The 23203-nt window shown below is 44.5% G+C and overlaps 1 protein-coding gene across 3 annotated transcripts in view; it reads left to right on the plus strand.

The window, feature by feature from the left end:
* Positions 1 to 596: 596 nt before the first annotated feature.
* The window catches only part of SNX10 (sorting nexin 10), a 76633-nt gene continuing 54026 nt past the window's right edge, over positions 597 to 23203 (plus strand). The window contains exons 1-2 of one of the 3 annotated variants that reach the window (XM_060107990.1): positions 597 to 760; positions 8771 to 8807. The gene's annotated coding sequence lies outside the window, so the exon portion shown is untranslated. Of the gene's footprint in view, positions 761 to 873; positions 916 to 8770; positions 8808 to 23203 lie in introns of those variants that run through there. The other 2 variants (XM_060107992.1, XM_060107989.1) reach the window with 2 other exon arrangements.

Raw genomic sequence — 23203 nt, forward strand, 5'->3', positions numbered from 1 at the left:
TCTGCCATGTAGTCACCCATTAGCGGTTTAAGTGATTATTGCGGTTTTCCATGCAAACAGGTGGGTCAGATGCAGCCCAAGGTGCCACCTGGAAAATGGTTTACTGATTCAGGCTCTTTGGCAGACCTCATTTCTTTCCCCCCAAAGTTTCCTGGTGAAAAATTTCAAACATACAGAAAAGTTGAAAGAAATTTTCAGTAAACACCCATATGCCCACCACCTACGTTCTATCATTGACAGTCTACCGTTATCTACCATCCCTCTTCCCCATTCATCAATCCTCCCCTTAACTAAGGGGGCGGGGCGGAGTTAGCAAGCTCAAGGTGGCTTTCCAGTGGCGATTCCAAGGGCGCGACTTGCACCCCTTCAGACTCAGCTTGGGGCCAAACACGGGTGCCTCCTCCGCAGCCCCATTTCGCGGACGCGGGAGGGGGAAGGGGGCTCCGAGCGCGCTGCGCACCCCGGCGGCCGCTCGGCTCTCCCTAGCCCCTGGGGCCGAGGGGCCGCCTCCAGGTCCGCGGCAGGGGGCGGGGCGGGCCGGCGCCGGGCAGCACCTGGGCTGGGCGGTGCGGTGGCCGGGGAAGCGGGAGGCGGGCGCGGAGCGCGGGCGCGGGGCCGCTACGTGCGCTGGGAGCGCGGGGCTGCGCTCGTGTGCGCTCGTCGCCGCCTCCGACGCGCCTTTGAGTCAGCAAGTCCGCAGCCCGCCTGCCCGCCGGCCCGCCGGTCCTGCTGTGCCAGGCTCTGCCCGGAGGTGCAGCCCGTAAGTGACAGGAGACCTGCTGGGTAGGCCTCCCCCGCGGCGCCGCGGGGAGGACCGCGGCTGGGAGCGAGCCGGCCGCCCTTTCCTTTCCTTTCCCGAGGCGTGGGGGCCCTTCCTGCTGCGCCCAGGAGCCACTCCCTGCGGGCTGGGAAGAGGTTTGGGTCTCCTGGGATTGGAGCCGGGCGCTGCCTTCTTTCCTGCTGGGGAGGAGAAACTGGTCGGCCTGTTTGCCAGGGGAGGGCAAGGATCGGATCGATCCGGCTAAAAAGACACCCCGGGGAGAGGGTGGAGCAGAGGTGGAATCCTGGATGCCAGGAAAAGTGCTGAGGCACCTTACACCAGGCCGGGTTGTGGGTGGGTATTTTTTAATTCACGAAAGGGTAGCTTTGAGTTTAGAAATTGGGAGGGGTAGGCAGGGGGTTTTCGTGGGATTGTGGGATTGCGGGAAAAGGCCCGAGAGAAAATCCACGTTGACTGATTACTAGGTCTGGTGCCACGGGAAAGCAACAGCCTGTTTTTCAGTTCTGATGCATCATACTTCTTTTTTTTAAAATTTAATTTAATTAATTTTTATACAACAGATTCTTGTTCGTTATCTATTTTACACATATTACTGTATATATGTCAATCAAAATCTTCCAATTCATCCCACGACCCCACTCCGCCGCTTTCCCCCCTTGGTGCCCATACGTTTGTTCTCTGATGCATTATACTTCTGTAAGATGGTCTGTGGGTGATTGAGGGGAATGGTCACGAGGACGTAGAGCCACATGTCCTGCTCGAAAGGAAGGGCTTCTATTTCTGCAAGGCACGTTTATGTGTAAGAATAATGGAATTAGAAATTTAGAGCAGGAAGGAGGCTTTCATGTGATCTCCTTCAAACCTTTCATTTGAGGGATGGGAAACTAAGGCCCCAGGGAGGAGAGTCGTTCAGCGGTTCAGCAGGGTGGGAGAAGAAACAGGCCTAGATTCTGGCGGACTTCTGACTCCAGCGTTCTCCCCACCCCTAGGGGCCTGGGGTGGGTGTAGGCTTGGAATACATAAACAACCTCTTCTCCCCTGGGAGTGGGCTGGGTGAGTGAAGCCACTGGGGAGAACTGGCTGCTCCATCCTTGGACCAAACTCAGCTGGGGTGCCTCAGTCTGAGAATGGAGGTGAGTGAGGTGCTTCTCCTGCTTCTACCATCCCTTCCAGTGATACCTTTTTTTTTTTTAAGGCATGGGAGATTTAAGGTTGCCTAATGGGACTGTTTTGAATAAAGATACAAAATAAAATACATCCAGAAGTAAATATATATAAGATGTGAAGTAAGTTGATTAGCACTGACCTGTATTTCACTGGATCACCCTGTTTCGCCTGCCGGTCTATTTCATTTTCATTTCCGAGGTGACTATTTCACTAGGGAGGAAATTGGTGTTGAGAGTGGGGACTTCTTGCCCAGGTGACACTGCTCCTCACCAGATGTCTCTTGACTGACTGGCATTCTGCTTCTCTCCCCACCATCCTGGGCTGTGGTAACTTCCTTTTATTTTACTTAGGGGAAGGCCTCCCGGATCTTGGTATCCAAAACGTAGAAATAAACACCTTCATTCTTTCCCACATAAAAGTTTGTTGTTTAAAGACTAACGTGTTCTACTGCAGCATTTCTACTTGATTTTGGAGCATTCTTTTTTCTTTTTTTTAACATCTTTATTGGAGTATAATTGCTTTACAATGGTGTGTTAGTTTCTGCTTTATAACAAAGTGAATCAGCTATACATATGCATATATCCCCATATCTCCTACCTCTTGCGTCTCCCTCCCACCCTCCCTTGGAACATTCTTAATAATAGCTTTTCTCAGCCTTAGGGTCTCTACTTTCATTTTAGAGGGCTCAGTTTGTTAGTTCAGCTATTATGGGAAATGGCTTCCTTTTCCTCTTTTGGTGTCAGGGCTGTGGTTTAAGAACCACTTGTGAGGGGTTTAGAACTGACTGAGACCAGGGTCCAGCCTTTGCAGTCTTCCATTTCTAAGAGTGGCAAAGGAGGGCTTTTGGCCAAAGTCATGGTTGACCTCCATGGAGAATAGCCTGCATTTTGAACTGCTATCACCGTCTTTTTTTTTTTTTTCTCTTAGAATCTAGTAGGTATGAATCAGCTTTTATGTTCTCTAAGCCCTGTTCAAACTAAGAGGTTATATGTGGTAGTGGTTACAACTTCTGGTTTCAGACTCATTAGTGTTGAAATCTGGGATTATCATTTGCTAACTGAGGTACTGTTAGCAGGGCACTTCACTCTCAAAGTCTGATTTATCCTTTATTCAGAGATAAAAAAAGGAACTGATAATCCTTGCCTCCCAGAACTGTTCATAACATTAGTTGACATTTAATGAGCACTGATTATGTGCTAGGCATTGTGAAAAGAGTTTTTATGTGGCAGGCTCATTAATTCTTACAACAAACTTCTTTTTTTTTTTTGAATGTTTGAAATGTATTTATTTTTTTATACAGCAGGTTCTTTTTTTTTTTTTTTTTTTTTTGCGGTACGCGGGCCTCTCACTGTTGTGGCCCCTCCCATTGTGGAGCACAGGCTCTGGACGTGCAGGCTCAGCGGCCATGGCTCACGGGCCCAGCTGCTCCATGGCATGTGGGATCTTCCTGGACCGGGGCACGAACCCGTGTCCCCTGCATCGGCAGGTGGACTCTCAACCACTGCGCCACCAGGGAAGCCCATATACAGCAGGTTCTTATTAGTTATCTATTTTATACATATTAGTGTATACATGTCAATCCCAATCTCCCAATTCATCCCCCCCACCACCACCACGCCGCTCTCCCCGCTTGGTGTCCATACATTTGAATCCTTATGACAAACTTCTGAAGCAGATTCTGTTTACATCTGGGAGAAAATGAGTTATCAAGATATCTATGGCTTTCCTAAACTCTTCAGCTCACAATCTTAACCACCCAGCAAATGTGTCCCAGATTTCTATAATATGGAATAGTTATTTAGGGCTTAGTGTGTGCCAGGCCTGGTTTCAAATACCATATGTATATTAACAATCCTTCAGATAGGTATTGTTTTAATCCTCGCCTCCTTTTTTCTTTTCTTTTCTTTCCTTTTTTTTTTTTTTTTTTTTAAATAACAGAAGGAACAGGCACAGAGCCTAAGTCAATTAGTAAATGATGGAGCCATGATTTGAATGAGGCAGCCTGGCTCTGGAATGGGTACTCTCCCTCAGCCACTTCTCTGTGAATGTAGGTAAAGGGCTTAGCCAGACCTCAATCAAGGGCAGCTCTTAATTGGCATTTTCATTTATTTTTCTCTAAGTAACCACTTCCTCCTCCCAGTCTCTGGGGAGGAGATGCTTTTAGTTCTGGAAATGATTCAACTTCACTTAAGGTTTTGTGATTCTGCATACATTTCTGTTGTATTCTCTGTTATTTTTTAAAAGCTTATGGTAGGTCTCAGTGATCTTGACCCTGGGAATACAGAGATAGGCTTTAGGGAGTCTGTGAACTCCCTGAAAATGTATGATTTCATACTCTTGTGCAAGAGTATATTATTCTGGGGGTGAGAATGTACAACTTACTCTAGATTCTTAAAGTGTCACCCATGGTAGAAAGAAAGGTTATTCTAGTCCAATAATCTTGTTTTACAAATGAGGCAGCCGAGGCCCAGTGGAGAGGCAGTATAGTTTAATCTGAACTATGCAGCTAATTAGAAGTAGAAAGGGGACTAAAACTCAGGTCTCCTGACTTCCAGTCTCATATTATTTCCATCACACCCCAATACCTCCTTTTGGAATGAGTGGTGCCAGGTGAATAAATTATGAAATGCCAACAGACGCCCGACTCTCCCACTAGGCTTCCCCACTGTGGGAGAGACCAGCAAAGCTTCCTGGAAGCTCTATCAAAATATATCATCCTTGGCATGCCATCTTGTTAGCTGAACCACTCTACAGTGATTTAGGATGGGAATCTACAATGCTGAGAAATACAAGCCAAGAGGATAAAATTTGGGGAAAAGACTTGGAAAGAGTGAGAACATGCATTGGTTGAGGCACAAGGAGGCTGTTTAGGCCTCTTGGTAGAATTGTAGTATTGGAAAGTTTTTGCTGAGAAATTTGTAAGTTCAAGCAAAATTCCAGTAAGTCTGAGATTAAGGGTAGGGTGTGAATCACCGGGAAGCCAGCCCACCTCTTAGCCAAAGCTTGATGCCCCTGTGACTAAATAGGACTAATATTTAGTCTTATTAGAAAGGTTTAGTCCTAAACCTCATTAATATCAGGTAAGTGTGGATTAAAAGCAACCATGGTGGGACTTCCCTGGTGGCGCAGAAGTTAAGACTCCACACTTCCAGTGCAGGGGCCTGGGTTCAATCCCTGGTTAGGGAACTAGATCCTGCATGCCACAACTAAAGATCCACACGTGGCAATGAATATCCCATGTGCCGCAACTAAGATCTGGCTCAGCCAAATAAATTTTTAAAATTTTTTAAAAAAAGAAAGAAAAAAGCAACCATGGTGAGGGCATGGGAAAATAGATTGTCACCATATACTTCTCTGGGGAGTGTAAATTGGTACAACTTTTTGGAAAGGCACTTTGGCAGTATTTATAACATTTAAAACTTTGCATACTTTCTGATGTATCAGTTCCCCTTCCAGGACTTTATCCCTCAGAAATACTTGCCTCCTTGAACAAAGGAGGAAATCGCTATAAATGAGCTGATATGGAGAATGTCTATTATATATTAAGTAATGAAAGCAAAGTACAGAGCAGTAGGTATATTATGATCTCATTTTTTTGGGGAAAAAATAGTCTGTAAGGATATGCCCCTAATCTGTAGACAGTGATTATGTTTGGGCAGTGGAATTGAAAGGGGTTGGTAGTATGGAGGATTTCATTAGTAGATTCCTATTTTTAAAAATCTTCTAAATTTTGAATTGATTTTAACCTTACAGAACAATGACCAAAAGTAATAAATCTTTTACTTTTAAAAATAATGAGTATATAGTACTGAAAATAAAAAAATAATTCTTAAGAATGCTTCTGATAAAAAAAGGACATAACATGATATAAATGCCTGGGTAGGGTATGGTTTCCCATGCGTGGAGGAGCCAGTCCTCTGGATTTCCAGGTGAGCTGTCCTCTCCCCAGCTGCCCTTTCTGCTACTCATTCCAAAGATGTGCCCCAGCCCCCACTCCTGAAGGCAGGAGTTGTATGTAGCAAGGAAGTTGCTCAGTTCCGAAGTACATTGGCCCTAGATTATGTAGTCTTTAAGCATTTAAAAAAATATCAGCATTCGTCTCTCAATTTAGTTTTTGTTTCCTGGGTATAGCGCAAAACTAGTTCTGTTACCCTTTCATGGTATTTTCTCAGCATCCTCCCTCCACCCCGACCCCGGTAAACGTCTAACCTGGGCTTTCTGACTTTGAGAGTCCAGATTGCATATTATCCACCTATGCAGTTAAAAACTGCACTCAAGAAATATATTCTCTTGAGAACATATTCTCCTGCAGAAGAGAATATAAGGGAAGAATATTCTCTCTTACTCAACAAATCTGGCTCATTAATAGTGGAAATTGGGCTTCCCTGGTGGCGCAGTGGTTGAGAGTCCGCCTGCCGATGCAGGGGACACGGGTTCGTGCTCCGGTCCGGGAAGATCCCACATGCTGCGGAGCGGCTGGGCCCGTGAGCCATGGCCGCTGGGCCTGCGCGTCTGGAGCCTGCGTGTCCGGAGCCTGTGCTCCGCAACGGGAGAGGCCACAGCAGTGAGAGGCCCGCATACCGCAAAAAAAAAAAAAAAAGAAAAAAAATAGTGGAAATTATAATGAACTACATATGTAGATATCTTTGATGTCTGCCATCCCCCCCCCGCCGCCCACCGCCCCGACAGCCTGGATACGCTTAGGAAGATAAGAAAAGGAAATCTCGAACCCCTTTCGGATTCAGACTGGAAATTCCTAATTTAATTCCTAATAGCTGGTGCCCTCCTCTAGGGAGCGCTGGATTCCTGGAGATGGAAAAACAGAAAGAGGGAAGCGGGGAGGGGACTAAAAGGGGGCACCAGAGGACAAGACAGACTTCATCTAGTCCTAGTTCTGTGTCCAGGCATGTGATAAAGCTTTCTGACTTGTTTCCAGAAAAATTTTTTTATATGTTTGGCATGATGACAGGTTTAGGAGAGAGATGGGGACCAACACCTATGCAGAATTCACCACACACCATGCACGGCCTTGGGCACTTTGATTTACATTATGTCATTGACCCCTGTGAAATAGGAATTATTATAGCCATTTTATACTGTGCAGAGATATTTCATGACTTGACCAAGTAGATAAGGCAGGAATTGAACCCACAGCTGCTTCCATGCCTGATTTTTATTTTTCTTCCGTGCTCTATTTTAAAATTCCCACCATTGTGTTTACTTTTAGGGCCAAGATGGCATGCTCTCTGACTAAAGGATTACGGGAAAATTTTGAAAGCCATACTGGGTGCATTATTAGCTATAGGACTCTGAGGTTTCCATTTCTGATCCTCAGACATTCTCCATGCAGATTATAAAAGGCTGTAATTTGAGGGCTGCGTTATCATAAAGATTTTCAGTGATATCATAGGCAGCCAGGGTTTTGTCCTAATTATTTACCAACCGTGAGGTAGATTTAACACTTAAGAGCATTTTAGCTTTGAAATCAGTGGTGGAAAGTTATTTTCTTCTCCTTTTTTCCACCCCCCTTTCCCATTTTCCATCGCAGGTGTGCATTTTCCTTCTTTGTGCCTTTATATGCTTCCCTGATTCCGCTGAGGCTCCTGCAGCATTTGGCCAAAGTTCCCTGAGCATCATAGAAAACATGGAAGGACACACGCAACTCAAGCCTCGGGGGCCCAGAACCTTAAAGGGCTGTCATCAGTGTAGGGTACCTGTCCCTGCTGAACCAAGCAAGCTGGGGTGGACGTCCCTTCAATGCATTCCTCTGGTGTTTAGATGTTAAATAGTAATATTAGACTATCTTTAGTTTTGGAGAAGAAAGACACATTCTCTTCTAACCTAGGTGTCATCTGGGGGCCTGCCAGTCCTTGTTCCTTAGAGAACCAATTAACCTTGGTGAGAACCCACGAGCCCATGGCCCAGGGAATTCCAAAGGCCTCCCAGGTTTGCTGCTAATTCCCTGGGCTGTGCGCTGGGGGAGGGCTCACGTGTTCTTCCTGGTTTACCTTGGTGACAGCCCTGACATGTTGATGGAGAAATCCACCCCACCACGTGCTTTGCTGGTTCAGAAGACTTTGCTAAGCTAGTGGAGCAGTCACCTTGCGGGGCTTCTGACCTTCCACTTTCTCCTGGGTCCCTCTCTCAGTCTTTCAGCCCTGCCCCTCCCCCTCCTCCCTTTCCCATGAGCTCCAGGGTCTTTTCTCTTTATTTTGATGACTGTGGATGCTCCCCAGTTCCTCTCAGACTTACAAACCCAAATGGTTCCAAGTGCGGAACAGAGCAGGGGGCATTGTACGTAGGGAACCTATGCTTCTTAGAAATTATAAACACAATACACGGGAAGGAGGTTTCTATTACTGATAATTATCCTCCCCTTTCTCACTGACACAGTGGCTCTGTTCGCTGTAGAGTGGACAGCTGAGGAGAATGCAGGTGTTCCCACAGCCCTGGGTTCTGGTGTCTCAGAGCAGGAGACGTGGAGCCTTTCTGTGGGCTATCTCTGGGTAATCAGACCCCGAGAATCAGGACTCCTTCTGCCCAGGTGCACGTGAAAATTCCTACACCAGGAAATCAACTTAACCTTTTACAGGGAGGCACAGACTGGTCGCTGGCTTTTTGTAGCCAGCTCATTTCCCTGACGGTTGGGAGACCTTGAAAAAATGTGACCTCTGTTTTGAGAACTTTACCAAACTGAGTCTGTGGACAGATATGAGTCAGATGCCTTGGATTGCAGTCAGTGCTTCGGGGAGATAGTTTAAGGAATAATAAGTTTGGCATTTTACTCACTTTTAAAAGGACTTTCTCTATGTCTTTTCTCAGCCTTCTTGGGTCAAGGCCAGGCATTGGACACCCCTGGGTGAGTATGTGCCGCAGGGAATGGCCAAGGTGTGTGCTTCACCGCGTGGGCTGTTTCAGAGCATATAGATTTAAAATATTCTGCTCCTGTAAATATTACTGTCCCACCTGACAAATCAGATACTTGAAGGGGACATTTTTAAAAAGGCCCATGTTTAAAAGGCACAGTGCTCTGTGATCATCAGGAACAGACCTCAGCATTTCCCCCTTCAAGGGTCTTGGAAAAATCTAGACAATAATGAGCAGTGACAGTAGCTGACACAGTGAGCTCCAGGTGCGTACCTCCACATTCGCTCATGGGATCTGTCTTTACAGTGGATCCATGAAGCAGGCTCTTATCCTCATTTTACAGACGAGGAAGCTAAGGCACAGAGACGTGAAAGAATTCCCCTGGGCAAGGGGCAGAATAAGAATTCGCAGCCAGGCTTTTTGGCGTTCACTGTGCCCTTCCTACTCCTGTTAGGGGGACACTCCTTGCTCAAAAGTGAAATCTCCCTTCTTGCTGGCGCCTCAGATGACTTGCCGGTTCTTCCTATCCGGACTACCCCTGGTGCTGCTGTCTTCCCATGTAATTGAACTTGCCTCCCCAGTGGCAGTGCTTTGGACAGAGGTGGCGAGCTTGGTGGGAAGACTATTTCCAGTGTGTTGCAGTGAGTTCCTTTTTGAAAGAGAATTTATCACTCCGTTTAAAAGGGGAACATTTAATGCTGACTTTTGTCTCCAATTTGCATGCCTGTACCCTTTTCTTATCTCAGCCCCAAACTGTTCTCCAGGTGCCTGAAGACTGTTCCATGTGGATGTCCATCATCATCCTAGCTTGTTCCCAACTGAACTCAGCTTCTTTCTCTCTTACCTCTAAAAACAGACCTCCTTTCCAACTTCCCCATTGCCTATGACCCCAGCCTTCTTCCTGTCACCGGCTGGTGAGTCATCCTTGACTCCCTTTCTTCCATCATGCTCTGTCTTCAAGTTATTCTTGTTACGTACATCTTTTTTAATAAACTTGATTTTTTTTTGGCTGCACAGCTTGTGGGATCTTGGTTCCCCGACCAGGGATTGAACTGGGGCCCCCTGCAGTGGAAGCACAGAGTCCTAACCACTGGGCCACCAGGGAAGTCCCTAATAGACTTGATTTTTTGGTGTTGTTGCTATTTATTTATTTATTTTTAAATGACCATTTCGTATTTATTTATTTATTTATTTTTGGCTGCGTTGGGTCTTCGTTGCAGTGCACGGGCTTCTCATTGTGGTGGCTTCTCTTGTTGTGGAGCATGGGCTCTAGGTGCACGGGCTTCAGAAGTTGTGGCATGTGGGCTCAGTAGTTGCGGCCCGTGGGCTCTTGAGCACAGGGTCAGTAGTTGTGGCACATGGGCTTAGCTGTTCCGCGGCATGTGGGATCTTCCTGGACCAGGGCTCGAGCCCAAGTCCCCTGCATTGGCAGGTGGATTCTTAACCACTGAGCCACCAGGGAAGTCCCTAGACTTGATTTTTGAGAGCAGTTTTAAGTTCACAGCAAAACTGAGGGAAAATACAGAGACATCCTATGTCCTGCCTGCTTCCCCTCTCCCATTATCAACCTCAGCATCAGAGTGTACATATGTCATTACAGTCAATGAACCTGTACTGACACATCATTGTCACCCAAAGTCCACACTTTACATTGAGGTTCATTTAACTCATAGTGTTGTACACTCTGGATTTTCACAAGTATATGATGTGTCCACCATTATAGTATCACACAGAATGATTTCACTGCCCCCCAAATCCTCTGGGCTCTGCTTCTTGTTATTTTCAAATGCGCTTGGCCATCCCCCCTCCCACCTTGAGTTCATGATCTCTTCTGCTGGCCGGTGCATTCCAGCAGCCCTGTGATGAAGCTCACGGCCTATCAATCCATCCTCTACCACATCCCCATATGAGTCATCACCATCGTGGCAGGCTTCCGTGTACTACATCCCTGCCTTCTAACAGAAGTCAGCATTTCTCCTCTTGTCATTCAGGACTTCCCCATCCTAGGATGCCCACTGAAGCTCTTCCAGACTTACCTCCTTGTGATATTCTGCCAACACAGTCCCTTCACTCTTGGTTGACTGGACCCCTAGGTATACTGAAAGTGGTGCTGCTGCTGCTTTTTTTTAAATTTTATTTTTGGCCATGCCATGTGGCTTGCGGGATCTTAGTTCCCCAACCAGGGATTGAACCCGTGCCCCCTGCAATGGAAGCTCGGCGTCCTAACCACCAGACCGCCAGGGAAGTCCCATGTGGTGCTGCTTCTTAATCACCCCAGGCTGGTCTTGTTTTCTCTGCTTGTCCTCATGCAAGCATCGAGGCCTCATCAAGTGCTACATTCTTCGTGAAGCTTCTCTCTCTCCACTGGCCTCCTTCCTGTAATCCTGTTACCAGTGCTATTTTTTTTGGCACATACAGTGAACTTTGTATTAGAAGCAAACTGTTTCATATCTGTGTCTGGACATCTTTAGGTCTTAGAACTCAGAGAGTGTGACTTAACCCTCGCCAGGACCAATCCTAGAACCATCACACAGTGGGCTCTCAGTGATTGCCCATTGAATTGGATTGTTGTTGTCCTCTAGTTATTCTTGGGGGTCCTCCTTTATAGCTAATGACCCTAAAGAGGTCATATGAAGGCGCTACACTTCTCTCAACATTACCTCCTTTCTGAGGATGAAAAAGTCATTTCCAGATGTTTGGTTGTTGGCTTTCCCAGTTCATGTATAGACAGAACTCTGCCCCCAACCTGACATCCCTAAAGCATTTGAGACATTAATAACTCAATGTATTGGTTGATATTCTCCACTTATTGCTATCTTTTAAGCATTTCTCTCTAAGCATGTAGCTTGGATGCCATGTTAGATGTAGGCAGGTACCGTGTGGTACCTAGCTGGGTTTGGACCCTGGCTCCTTCACTTACTAGCTGCATGACCTTGGACGCTATTTCCTTATTTGTAAAATTGGGATAATAAGACTTGCCCGTGGGGCTATCTTGAGGATGAGATGAGATCTTTCATGTTATAGTCTTTGTACAGTGTCTGGCGCCATAGTTAAGTTATTTTTTTGTTGGGTTGCTGTTTTTGATTATGAATGGTGTGTCTTTAACATCATTCTCCAGTCTCATCCTCCACAGTCTAGTGGAGTTAGGTCAGGAGAAAAGAGAGAAGACAATAGAGGAAGGCACATGGCCTTCAGAACATTCCATCCTGGATTGTTGCTGGATAAAATGCTTTATTTTCTCCCAAGATGAATGAGTAACCATGAGCAGAGGTGGGCTGCGGGAGGGGCCGGGAATGTGTTCTCTGTCCATCCTCCCAGCCCACGTGGTTGGACTGCTTAGAAACTTGATGGTGATGTAGAAATGGAGAGAATTAGCTGGGACTAATTCAGTCAAACTTAATTGACCCTATTTTTTAATTTAATTTTTTTATACAGCAGGTTCTTATTCATTATCAATTTTATACACATGAGTGTATACATGTCAATCCCAATCTCCCAATTCATCCCACCACCCCCACCACTCTGCCGCTTTCCCCCCTTAGTGTCCATACGTTTGTTCTCTACATCTGTGTCTCTATTTCTGCCTGGCAAACCGGTTCATCTGTACCATTTTTCTAGATTCCACATATATGCGTTAATATACGGTATTTGTTTTTCTCTTTCTGACTTACTTCACTCTGTATGACAGTCTCTGGGTCCACCCACGTCTCAGCAAATGACCCAATTTCGTTCCTTTTTATGACTGAGTAATATTCCATTGTATATATGTACCACATCTTCTTTATCCATTCGTCTGTCGATGGGCATTTAGGTTGCTTCCATGACCTGGCTATTGTAAATAGTGCTTCAGTGAACATTGGGGTGCATGTGTCTTTTTGAATTATGGTTTTCTCAGGGTATATGCCCAGTAGTGGGATTGCTGGGTCATATGGTAATTCTATTTTTAGGTTTTTAAGGAACCTCCATACTGTTCTCCATGGTGGCTGTATCAATTTACATTCCCACCAACAGTGCAAGAGGGCTCCCTTTTCTCTACACCCTTTCTAGCATTTCTTGTTTGTAGATATTCTGAAGATGCCCATTCTAACTGGTATGAGGTGATACCTCATTGTGTAGTTTTGACTTGCATTTCTCTAATAATTAGTGATGTTGAACAGCTCTTCATGTGCTTCTTGGCCATCTGTATGTCTTCTTTGGAGAAATGTCTATTTAGGTCTTCTGCCCATTTTTGGATTGGGTTGCTTGTTTTTTTAATATTCAGCTGCATGAGCTATTTATATATTTTGGAGATTAATCCTTTGTCCATTGATTTGTTTGCAAATATTTTCTCCCATTCTGAGGGTTGTCTTTTCATCTTGTTAATGGTTTCCTTTGCTGTGCAAAAGCTTTGAAGTTTCATTAGGTCCCATTTGTTTATTTTTGTTTTTATTTCCATGACTCTAGGAGGTGGGTCAAAAAAGATCTTGCTGTGATTTATGTCAAAGAGTGTGTTCTTCCTATGTTTTCCTCTAAGGGTTTTATAGTGTCTGGTCTTACATTTAGGTCTCTAATCCATTTTTTTTTTTTGGCGGTACGCGGGCCTCTCACCGTTGTGGCCTCTCCCGCTGCAGAGCACAGGCTCTGGACGTGCAGGCTCAGCGGCCATGGCTCATGGGCCCAGCCGCTCCGCGAAATGTGGGATCTTCCCGGACCCGGGCACGAACCCACGTCCCCTGCATCAGCAGGCGAACTCTCAACCACTGCGCCACCAGGGAAGCCCTCTAATCCATTTTGAGTTTATTTTTGTGTATGGTGTATTTTGTGTATGGTGTTAGGGAGTGTTCTAATTTCATTCTTTTACATGTAGCTGTCCAGTTTTCCCAGCACCACTTGTCGAAGACACTGTCTTTTCTCCATTGTATATCCTTGCCTCCTTTGTCATAGATTAGTTGACCATAGGTGCATGGGTTTCTCTCTGGGCTTTCTATCTTGTTCCATTGATCTATGTTTCTGTTTTTGTGCCAGTATCATATTGTCTTGATTACTGTAGCTATATAGTATAGTCTGAAGTCAGGGAGTCTGATTCCTCCAGCTCCGTTTTTTTCCCTCAAGAATGCTTTGCCTATTCGGGGTCTTTTGTGTCTCCTTACAAATTTTAAGATTTTTTGTTCTACTTCTGTAAAAAATGCCATTGGTAATTTGATAGGGATTGCATTGAATCTGTAGATTGCTTTGGGTAGTATAGTCATTTTCACAATATTGATTCTTCGAATCCAAGAACATGGTATATCTCTCCATCTGTTGGTATCCTCTTTAATTTCTTTCATCAGTGTCTTATAGTTTTCTGCATACAGGTCTTTTGTCTCCCTAGGTAGGTTTATTCCTAGGTATTTTATTCTTTTTGTTGCAGTGGTAAATGGGAATGTTTCCTTAATTTCTCTTTCAGAGTTTTCATCATTAATGTATAAGAATGCAAGAGATTTCTGTGCATTAATTTTGTATCCTACAACTTTACTAAATTCATTGATTAACTCTAGTAGTTTTCTGGTGGCACCTTTAGGATTCTCTATGTATGGTATCATGTCATCTGCAAACAGTGACAGTTTTACTTCTTCTTTTCCAATTTGTATTCCTTTAATTTCTTTTTCTTCTCTGATTGCCGTGGCTAGGACTTCCAAAACTATGTTGAATAATAGTGGCGAGAGCATCTTGTTCCTGACCTTAGAGGAAATGCTTTCAGTTTTTCACCATTGAGAACGATGTTTGCTGTGGGTTTGTCATATATGGCCTTTATTATGTTGTGGCAGTTTCCCTCTATGCCCACTTTCTGGAGAGTTTTTATCATAAATGGGCATTGAATTTTGTCAAAAGCTTTTTCTGCATCTATTGAGGTGATCATATGGTTTTTATTCTTCAATTTGTCAATATGGTTTTTCACATTGATTGATTTGCGTATATTGAAGAATCCTTGCATCCCTGGGATAAATCCCACTTGATCATGGTGTATGATGCTTTTAACATGTTGCTGGATTCTGTTGCCTAGTATTTTGTTGTGGATTTTTGCATCTATATTCATCAGTGATATTGGTCTGTAATTTTCTTTTTTTGTAGTATCTTTGTCTGGTTTTGGTATCAGGGTGATGGTGGCCTTATAGAATGAGCTTGGGAGTGTTGCTTCCTCTGCAATTTTTTGGAAGAGCTTGAGAAAGATGGGTGTTAGCTGTTCTCTAAAAGTTTGATAGAATTACCTGTGAAGCCATCTGGTCCTGGACTTTTGTTTCTTGGACGATTTTTAATCACAGTTTCAATTTCATTACTTGTGATTAGTCTGTTCATATTTTCTGTTTCTTCCTGGTTCAGTCTTGGAAGATTATACCTTTCTAAGAATTTGTCCATTTCTTCCAGGTTGTCCATATTATTGTCATACAGTTGCTTGTAGTAGTCTCTTAGGATGCTTTGTATTTCTGCGGTGTCGTAACTTCTCCTTTTTCGTTTCTAATTTTATTGATTTGAGTCCTCTCCCTCTTTTTCTTGATGAGTCTGACTAATGCTTTATCAATTTTGTTTATCTTCTCAAAGAACCAGCTTTTAGTTTTATTGATCTTTGCTATTGTTTTCTTTGTTTCTATTTCATTTATTTCTGCTCCGATCTTTATGATTTCTTTCCTTTTGCTAACTTTTTGTTTTGCTTTTTCTTCTTTCTCTAGTTCCTTTAGGTGTAAGGTTAGAGTGTTTATTTGAGATTTTTTTTGTTTCTTGAGGTAGGCTTGTATAGCTATAAACTTCCCTCTTAGAACTGCTTTTGCGGCATCCCATAGGTTTTGGATCGTCGTGTTTTCATTATCATTTGTCTGTGGTTTTTTTAAATTTCCTCTTTGAGTTCTTCAGTGATCTCTTGCTTATTTGGTAATGTATTGTTTAACCTCCATGTGTTTGTGTTTGTTATGTTTTCTTCCCTGTAATTCATTTCTAATCTCATAGCGTTGTAGTCAGAAAAGATGCTTGATATGATTTCGATTTTCTTAAGTTTACTGAGGCTTGATTTGTGACCCAAGATGTGATCTGTCCTGGAGAATGTTCCTTGCACACTTGAGAAGAAAGTGTAATCTGCTGTTTTTGGATGGAATGTCCTATAAGTATCAATTAAATCTATCTGGTCTATTGTCTCATTTAAAGCTTATGTTTCCTTATTAATTTTCTGTTTGGATGATCTGTCCATTGGTGTAAGTGAGGTGTTAAAGTCCCCCTGTATTATTGTGTTACTGTTGATTTCCTCTTTTATAGCTGTTAGCAGCTATAAAACTGTTAGCAGTTGCCTTATGTATTGAGGTGCTCCTATGTTGGGTGCATCTATATTTATAATTGTTATATCTTCTTCTTGGATTGATCCCTTGATCATGATGTAGTGTCCTTCCTTGTCTCTTGTAACATTCTTTATTTTAAAGTCTATTTTATCTGATATGAGTATTGCTGTTCCAGCTTTCTTTTGATTTCCATTTGCATGGAATATCTTTTTCCATCCCCTCACTTTCAGTCTGAATGTGTCCCTAGGTCTGAAGTGGGTCTCTTGTAGACAGCATATATATGGATCTTGTTTTTGTATCCATTCAGCAAGCCTGTGTCTTTTGGTTGGAGCATTTAATCCATTCACGTTTAAGGTAATTATCCATATGTATGTTCCTATGACCATTTTTTAAATTGTTTTGGGTTTGGTTTTGTAGGTCCTTTTCTTCTCTTGTGTTTCCCATTTAGAGAAGTTCCTTTAGCATTTGTTGTAGAGCTGGTTTGGTGGTGCTGAATTTTTGTAGCTTTTGCTTGTCTGTAAAGCTTTTGATTTCTCCATCGAATCTGAATGCTATCCTTGCCGGATAGAGTAATCTTTGTTCTAGGTACTTCCCTTTCATCACTTTAAGTATATCATACCACTCCCTTCTGGCTTGTAGAGTTTCTGCTGAGAAGTCAGTTGTTAACCTTATGGGAGTTCCCTTGTATTTGTCATTTTTCCCTTGCTGCTTTTAATAATATTTCTTTGTCTTTAATTTTTGCCAATTTGCTTACTATGTGTCTTGGCGTGTTTCTCCTTGTGTTTATCCTGTATGGGACTCTCTGCGCTTCCTGGACTTGGGTGGCTATTTCCTCTCCCATGTTAGGGATGTTTTCGACTATAATCTCTTCAAATATTTTCTTGGGTCCTTTCTCTCTCTGTTCTCCTTCTGGGACCCCTATAATGCGAATGTTGTTGCGTTTAATGTTGTCCAGAGGTCTCTTAGGGCTGTCTTCATTTCTTTTCATTCTTTTTTCTTTAGTCTGTTCCGCAGGAGTGAATTCTACCATTCTGTCTTCCAGGTCACTTATCTGGTCTTCTGCCTCAGTTATTCTGCTATTGATTCCTTCTAGTGGAGTTTTCATTTCAGTTATTGTATTATTCATCTCTGTTTGTTTGTTCTTTAATTCTTCTAGGTCTTTGTTAAACATTTCTTGCATCTTCTCGATCTTTGCCTCCATTCTTTTTCTGAGGTCCTGGATCATCTTCACTATCATTATTCTGAATTCTTTTTCTGGAAGCTTGCCTATCTCCACTTCATTTAGTTGGTTTTCTGGGGTTTTATCTTGTTCCTTCATCTGGTACATAGCCCTCTGCCTTTTCATCTTGTCTCTCTGTGAATGTGGTTTTTGTTCCACAGGCTGCAGGATTATAGTTCTTCTTGCTTCTCCTGTGTGCCCTCTGGTGGATGAGGCTACCTAAGAGGCTTGTGCAGGTTTCCTGATGGGAGGGACTGGTGGTGGGTAGAGGTGACTTGTTGCTCTGGTGGGCAGAGCTCAGTAAAACTTTAATCCACTTGACTGCTGATGGGTGGAGCTGGATTCCCTCCCTTTTGGTTGTTTGGCCTGAGGTAACACAACAGTGGAGCCTACCTGGGCTCTTTGGTGGGGCTAATGGGGGACTCTGCGAGGGCTCATGCCAAGGAGTAATTCCCAGAACTTCTGCTGCCTGTGTCCTTGTCCCCACGATGAGACACAGCCACCCCTCGCCTCTGCAGTAGACCCTCCAACACTAGCAAGTAGGTCTGGTTCAGTCTCCTATGGGGTCAGTGGTCCTTCCCCCTGGGTCCTGGTGTGCACCCTACTTTGTGTGTGCCCTCCAAGAGTGGAGTCTCTGTTTCCCCCAGTTCTTTCAAAGTCCTTCAGTCAAATCCCAGTAAGCTTTAAAGTCTGATTCTCTAGGAATTCCTCCTCCCGTTGCCGGACCCCAGGTTGGGAAGCCTGATGTGGGGCTCAGAACCTTCACTCCAGTGAGTGGACTTCTGTGGTAAAAGTGTTCTCCACATTGTGAGTCACCCACCCAGTGGTTATGGGATTTGATTTTACTGTGATTGTGCCCCTCCTACCATCTCATTGTGGCTTTTCCTTTGTCTTTGGATGTGGGGTATCTTTTTTGGTGAGTTCCAGTGTCTTCCTGTCAATGATTGTCCAGCAGCTAGTTGTGATTCTCAATTGACCCATTTTTTATTGGGCACTTACTCTATGCCAATCATTCTGCTTAGTGCTAAGGTTATAAAGTGTGAATGATTTAGACAAGTCCCTGACCTCATGGCACTTTTGAGAGGACAGGCAATAAACAAGAAGGTAAATTAATAGATGAAAATAATACAGACTGTGATACATTCTAAGGAAAAAAAATTAAAAGGATAGGGCATTACTGGGGGAATTTGCTTTAGTGGGTGTTCAGGCAAGGCTCCTCGGAGGAGGTGTCATTTAAACCAAGGAGCCACCTTGGTGGGTTGGGCCGGGGAGGTGGGGGGATGTCAGAGGGAACAAGAGGTGCAAAGGGCGTGAGGGGGGAGTTTCAGAAATTACCTGGTTAGGGTGAATGGAAACTGTGATGGTGCAGAAGAGTTGGGGGTACAGAAGAGAAAGGGTGTGTGTACAGGGATTGTGCAGACACAGACCCTGTCCTCTGGACAGTGATTTTCAAAAATTTTCTACCATCAATACACTTGAAGGGGCATGCTATGCGCTCGTGGGGTGGCACTGTTGGGGGGTGGGTGATGGGGAATGCTGGGGTATGTGTGATTTGAAAAGAACCCTCCATAATTTAAATATAACTCACCTTCTCCCCCTCCACAAATTGAGAAGCACTGCTCTTGATGACCCACTCAGAAGCCTTGGGATCTGGAGACATTTACATCTCTTACTTCTCAATTAAATTTTGCAGGGTTATATAGGCACACTGTAGAATTCTGTCTGTTGCTGAGAACATTGGCACAGACGTTTGAGGATGAGTCACTGTTTAATTGGATCACTGTGTGGCCCATTTAAATAAATAAATACTGTTTTTTGAAAAGAAAAGTTATTCACGTTCTTTGGACATTATTCGGAAATGCCTTTGGATATGCCCTTTAAGATTTTAATGCATATGGATGTTGTCCTTTTGTGGAGAGAGGCGGTGGAGCAGAGAGGAGAGAACAGCTTCAGGAGTCCTCAGTGTGAGTCTGGACCACACAGTGTGGCTTTGGGTGGTCGTTTACCCTCTCTGGGTATTGGCTTGGGAAGTTCTCTTCTGTAAAGTAAGACAGATAAGTCCTGTGCTGCCTGTCTCACTGATTGTCATGGGACAATGTTTTATAAACCACAAAGTATCAGAAAATAAAAGTTTCTGTATAAAAATTAAAATCTGTTTGCATATGTTATGGCCAGTAGCACATTATAACCAGGATGTAATCCAAGACCATAGAAAATAACTTTTCACTGCTCATAGATGACTGGTCTCTAGAATAATCCAAAGGAACATATTTTTATAACTTTGCATTAGGAATGGGCTTTCTAAGTATGGTACAAAACTTAGAAGACATAAGGAAAAGATTGATAAAATTCATTGCTTAAAAACAGTTGGCATAGCAAAACCCCTGTAAGCAAAACAAAAGACAGGTTACAAATGGAAGAATATATTTGTGCTTCATGTTATGCATTAGGGATTAATTTCCCTAATATGTAAAGAATTATGAATCAATAAGGAAAAGAACAGAACTCTATAGGAAAATGGTCAAAGGATATGAACAAATAATCCATATAAAATAAATTAGTGGCTCCTAAACACATGAAGAATGCTTGACCTCACACATAATTTTTAAAATACCGATTGAAGTACATTGAAATATATTACATTTCACCTATCTGGGGTTGGCAAAAATAAAAGATTTTGATAACCATCCGTGTTAGGGAAGATGTGGGAAAACAGAACTCATACATACACACTTGGCGAATGTGTATTAGTTCCCCGCAGAGGGCATGTTGCCAGTATCAGAGTTAATAATTCACATGGCCTTGCTTGACTCAGACATTCCACTTATAGAAATTAATCGCTCAGACAAATTCACAGGTTTTCGCTGAGCACTGTTTCTAATAGCAAAAGAGTATCTATCAGTGGGGGCTGGTGAAATGAATTATGCTGTGGCTGCACAGTGGAATAGTATACAAAAAGAGAACCAGGATGCTCTGTGGATAGCTGTGGAGCAGTCTATGTTGTTAAGTAAAGAGGGAGGCATGGGAAGGACTGTATGTGATGCTACCATTTACAGAAAAGAAGGTGGGGGAGGTAATAAATAGGAGTATATTCTACTTGCAGCTGCATAAAATTTCCCTGGAAGGATACCAAAGATGACTAAGAGGCAGAAGAGAGAGGGTGAGAATGTTTATTCTTGACCCTTTTGCATTTTTTTACATTTTGAAATAAATGTTGTTTTCAAAAATAATAAAAGTAAAATACAAAGCAAAAAACAGAAAGTAGTGATGAGGTAGGAATTGAACTGAATGCAGTAGATTCATTAGCATTGTATTTGATCCTCAGATTATCAAACATCTTTATGTGTCCACCATGTACTATCACTATCACTATTTGGGGATACTCCTTCAAAGAGTTCTCAGTTGACTTGGGGGCACAGAGCTAATGTCCACCTCAATCAGAGGCCAGTGAGAGGACCATATAATCAAGCCTTCAGGGGCTGGTGCAGCTGAAGTATGATGGGGACCATGGTGTTCAAGGTTTATGTACAACAATTGTGGTAGGTAGAATAACAGCCTCCAAAGATGTCCACGTCCTAACCCCTGGAACCTGTGAATATTTTTCCTTGCATGGCAAAAGAAACTTTGCAAGTGTAATTAAGTTGAGGACCTTGATTAATGGGGAGATTATTCTGGGTTATGCAGTTGAGCCCAGTCTGATCACGAGAGTCCTTAAAAGCAGAGAACCTTTCCTGGCTGTGCTCAGGGAGATGTGACCACAGAAGGGTCAAAGAGATGATGTGTTGCTGGCTTTGAAGATGGAGGAAGGGACCATGAGCCAAGCCTCTGGAACCTAGAAAAAGCCAGGAAACAGATTCTCCCTTAAAGTTTCCAGAAAGAACACAACGCAGCAGATGCCTTGATTTTAATCAAAAGAGATCTGTGTTGGATTTCTGACCTACGAAACTGTAAGATCATAGATTTGTGTGGTTTTAAGACACTAAGTCAATGGCAATTTGTTACAGCAGCAACCGGAAACTAATACGAAGATGATGTAGAAATACCCCGAAGCTTTACTCGTGAGCTTTCTAATCTAGAAGGGGAGAGAAGACAAGAACCTAACCAGTCCTCACACCCAGCCAGTGTGGAAAGTGGCATGGAGATTTGCAAGGGGTCAGGGGAGGCCTGGTGAGAAGGTGGCAGTTGAGTTGTGCTGTGAGAGGCACTGCAGCTCCCTGCTTGGGGGCAGGGACTCTGGTGCTGCCTGCTGACTCTGCCTCCTGCTAGCTATGGGGCCTTGAGACAGTCACGTAATCTCTGTGCCTCAGTTTTCTAATCTGTAAAGTGGGGATACTAATGATGCCTCCTGAAGGGGCTGTTGTGCAGAGGAAAGGAGTGGATGTGTGTACAGTGCTCGGAGTAGTTCCTGGCCTTCCTAAGGGATGTGGGAGTGTTTGCAGTTGATGTTTTGCCCTCAACTGGGGTGGGTAAGGCAGGGGTAGGCAGAGAGGGGAGGGGGGGCATCCGGGGATGCCGGGCCTCCTGCCTGGGAGAGGAGGAGGGGGGCACTCACCTCAGTGGTGGGAGCACTGGTAAGGAGCATGGAGCCAGATGATGGTGGCCTTGGAAGCTGGGCTGAGGCGCGTCCACTTTGTGCTTGAGCGGGTTCAGCAGGTAGGCTGACAATGAGTGCAGTTAGGGTGCTGATCAGGTTTCTTTAAGTGGGGAGGCAGGCTTAGTTTCTGAGCCCTGCCTCCAGAATCTGCTTCCCCCTCCCCTTGTCTTCTCTGTCTCCTTACCCTGAGTGGCCTGACCTCTAACCAAGATGATCACATCTCATCCTGCCTCTCTGCCCCCCGAGCCACCCTGGAGGTATGTCTGGATCAGGGGCCACCACCTAGTACCTGGTACTAGACCCCAGGGCTCAGTGTTTCTAGAGAGAGAACACTCTGGGGTCTATAATGGCTCTCCTGCATGGACACTCATGGTTACCTGCTTCTTCAAAGCCAGTTTTCTGCCTCTGCTGTGTCCCCGCAGAGAGAGGAGCAGAAACCCCAGCCCTGTGGCTTTGGCAGTTCCCCAGGGGCTGACGGCTGGGCCTGCCGTGTTGTCTTTCAGAAGCTGGCTTCCTTCCGGCCTCGGCCATTCTGGGCTTTGCCTCTCAGCACGTAGAGCTGCTGAGCCACCAGGCTCTTCGGGGTTCTTGGAGAGAACGGCACTTTAAGCAGAAATGGGAATCTGGATTTCCCAGACCCAGGGCCTCTTCCCTGTGTGTTCTCCCTCTGCCTTGTGGAAATTCCTCTTCCGCCACCACTGCTCAGATTCTTCTTGCTGACTCTGGGCTGCCCAGGGCCCAGAAGTCAGGGATCCGTCCCGAAATAAGGCACCTACCTAGTGGCCGGTTCTGTGCCAAGCAGCTGGTAACAGCTAGTGATGAGACAGACACAGCGCCTGCCCTGCTCTTGTGGGGACAGATAACAAACAGCAAATAAAAGCATTATGGGATGTCGGCTTACAGGTACACAGTAATGTCTATGACAGGGCCGAGTTGTGATTTGAAATGGTGGCCTTTGGTTGACCAGGACCAAGGCCTCCCCGTGAAGCAGCGGCCTGGCTGGTGGTCTGCTTGGTCCTGGGCGGTGGTGGGGAGATGGCTGAGAACGCTGTGCTTTTCCTTTCCCTCAGCCGGTTTCCCCACCTGAAGCACAAGATATCACATGGTACATCCTGCACCGCAGGCACATCCTGCACCGAGGTGCCTCTCAGGAAAGAACCGAGGGGTCACATGAAACAAAAACGTGAAGTTAGCAAGGAAAAGGAGAGAGAAGCTAGGGTGTGTGTGTGTGTGTCAAAGAGGCACGAAGGGGTGTTTGTGTCAGCAGCGTTTTAGGGATGTTGGTGTTTCTC

The sequence above is a fragment of the Mesoplodon densirostris genome, chromosome 9, assembly GCF_025265405.1.
Source record: "Mesoplodon densirostris isolate mMesDen1 chromosome 9, mMesDen1 primary haplotype, whole genome shotgun sequence".
NCBI classification, from domain to species: Eukaryota; Metazoa; Chordata; class Mammalia; order Artiodactyla; family Ziphiidae; genus Mesoplodon; species Mesoplodon densirostris.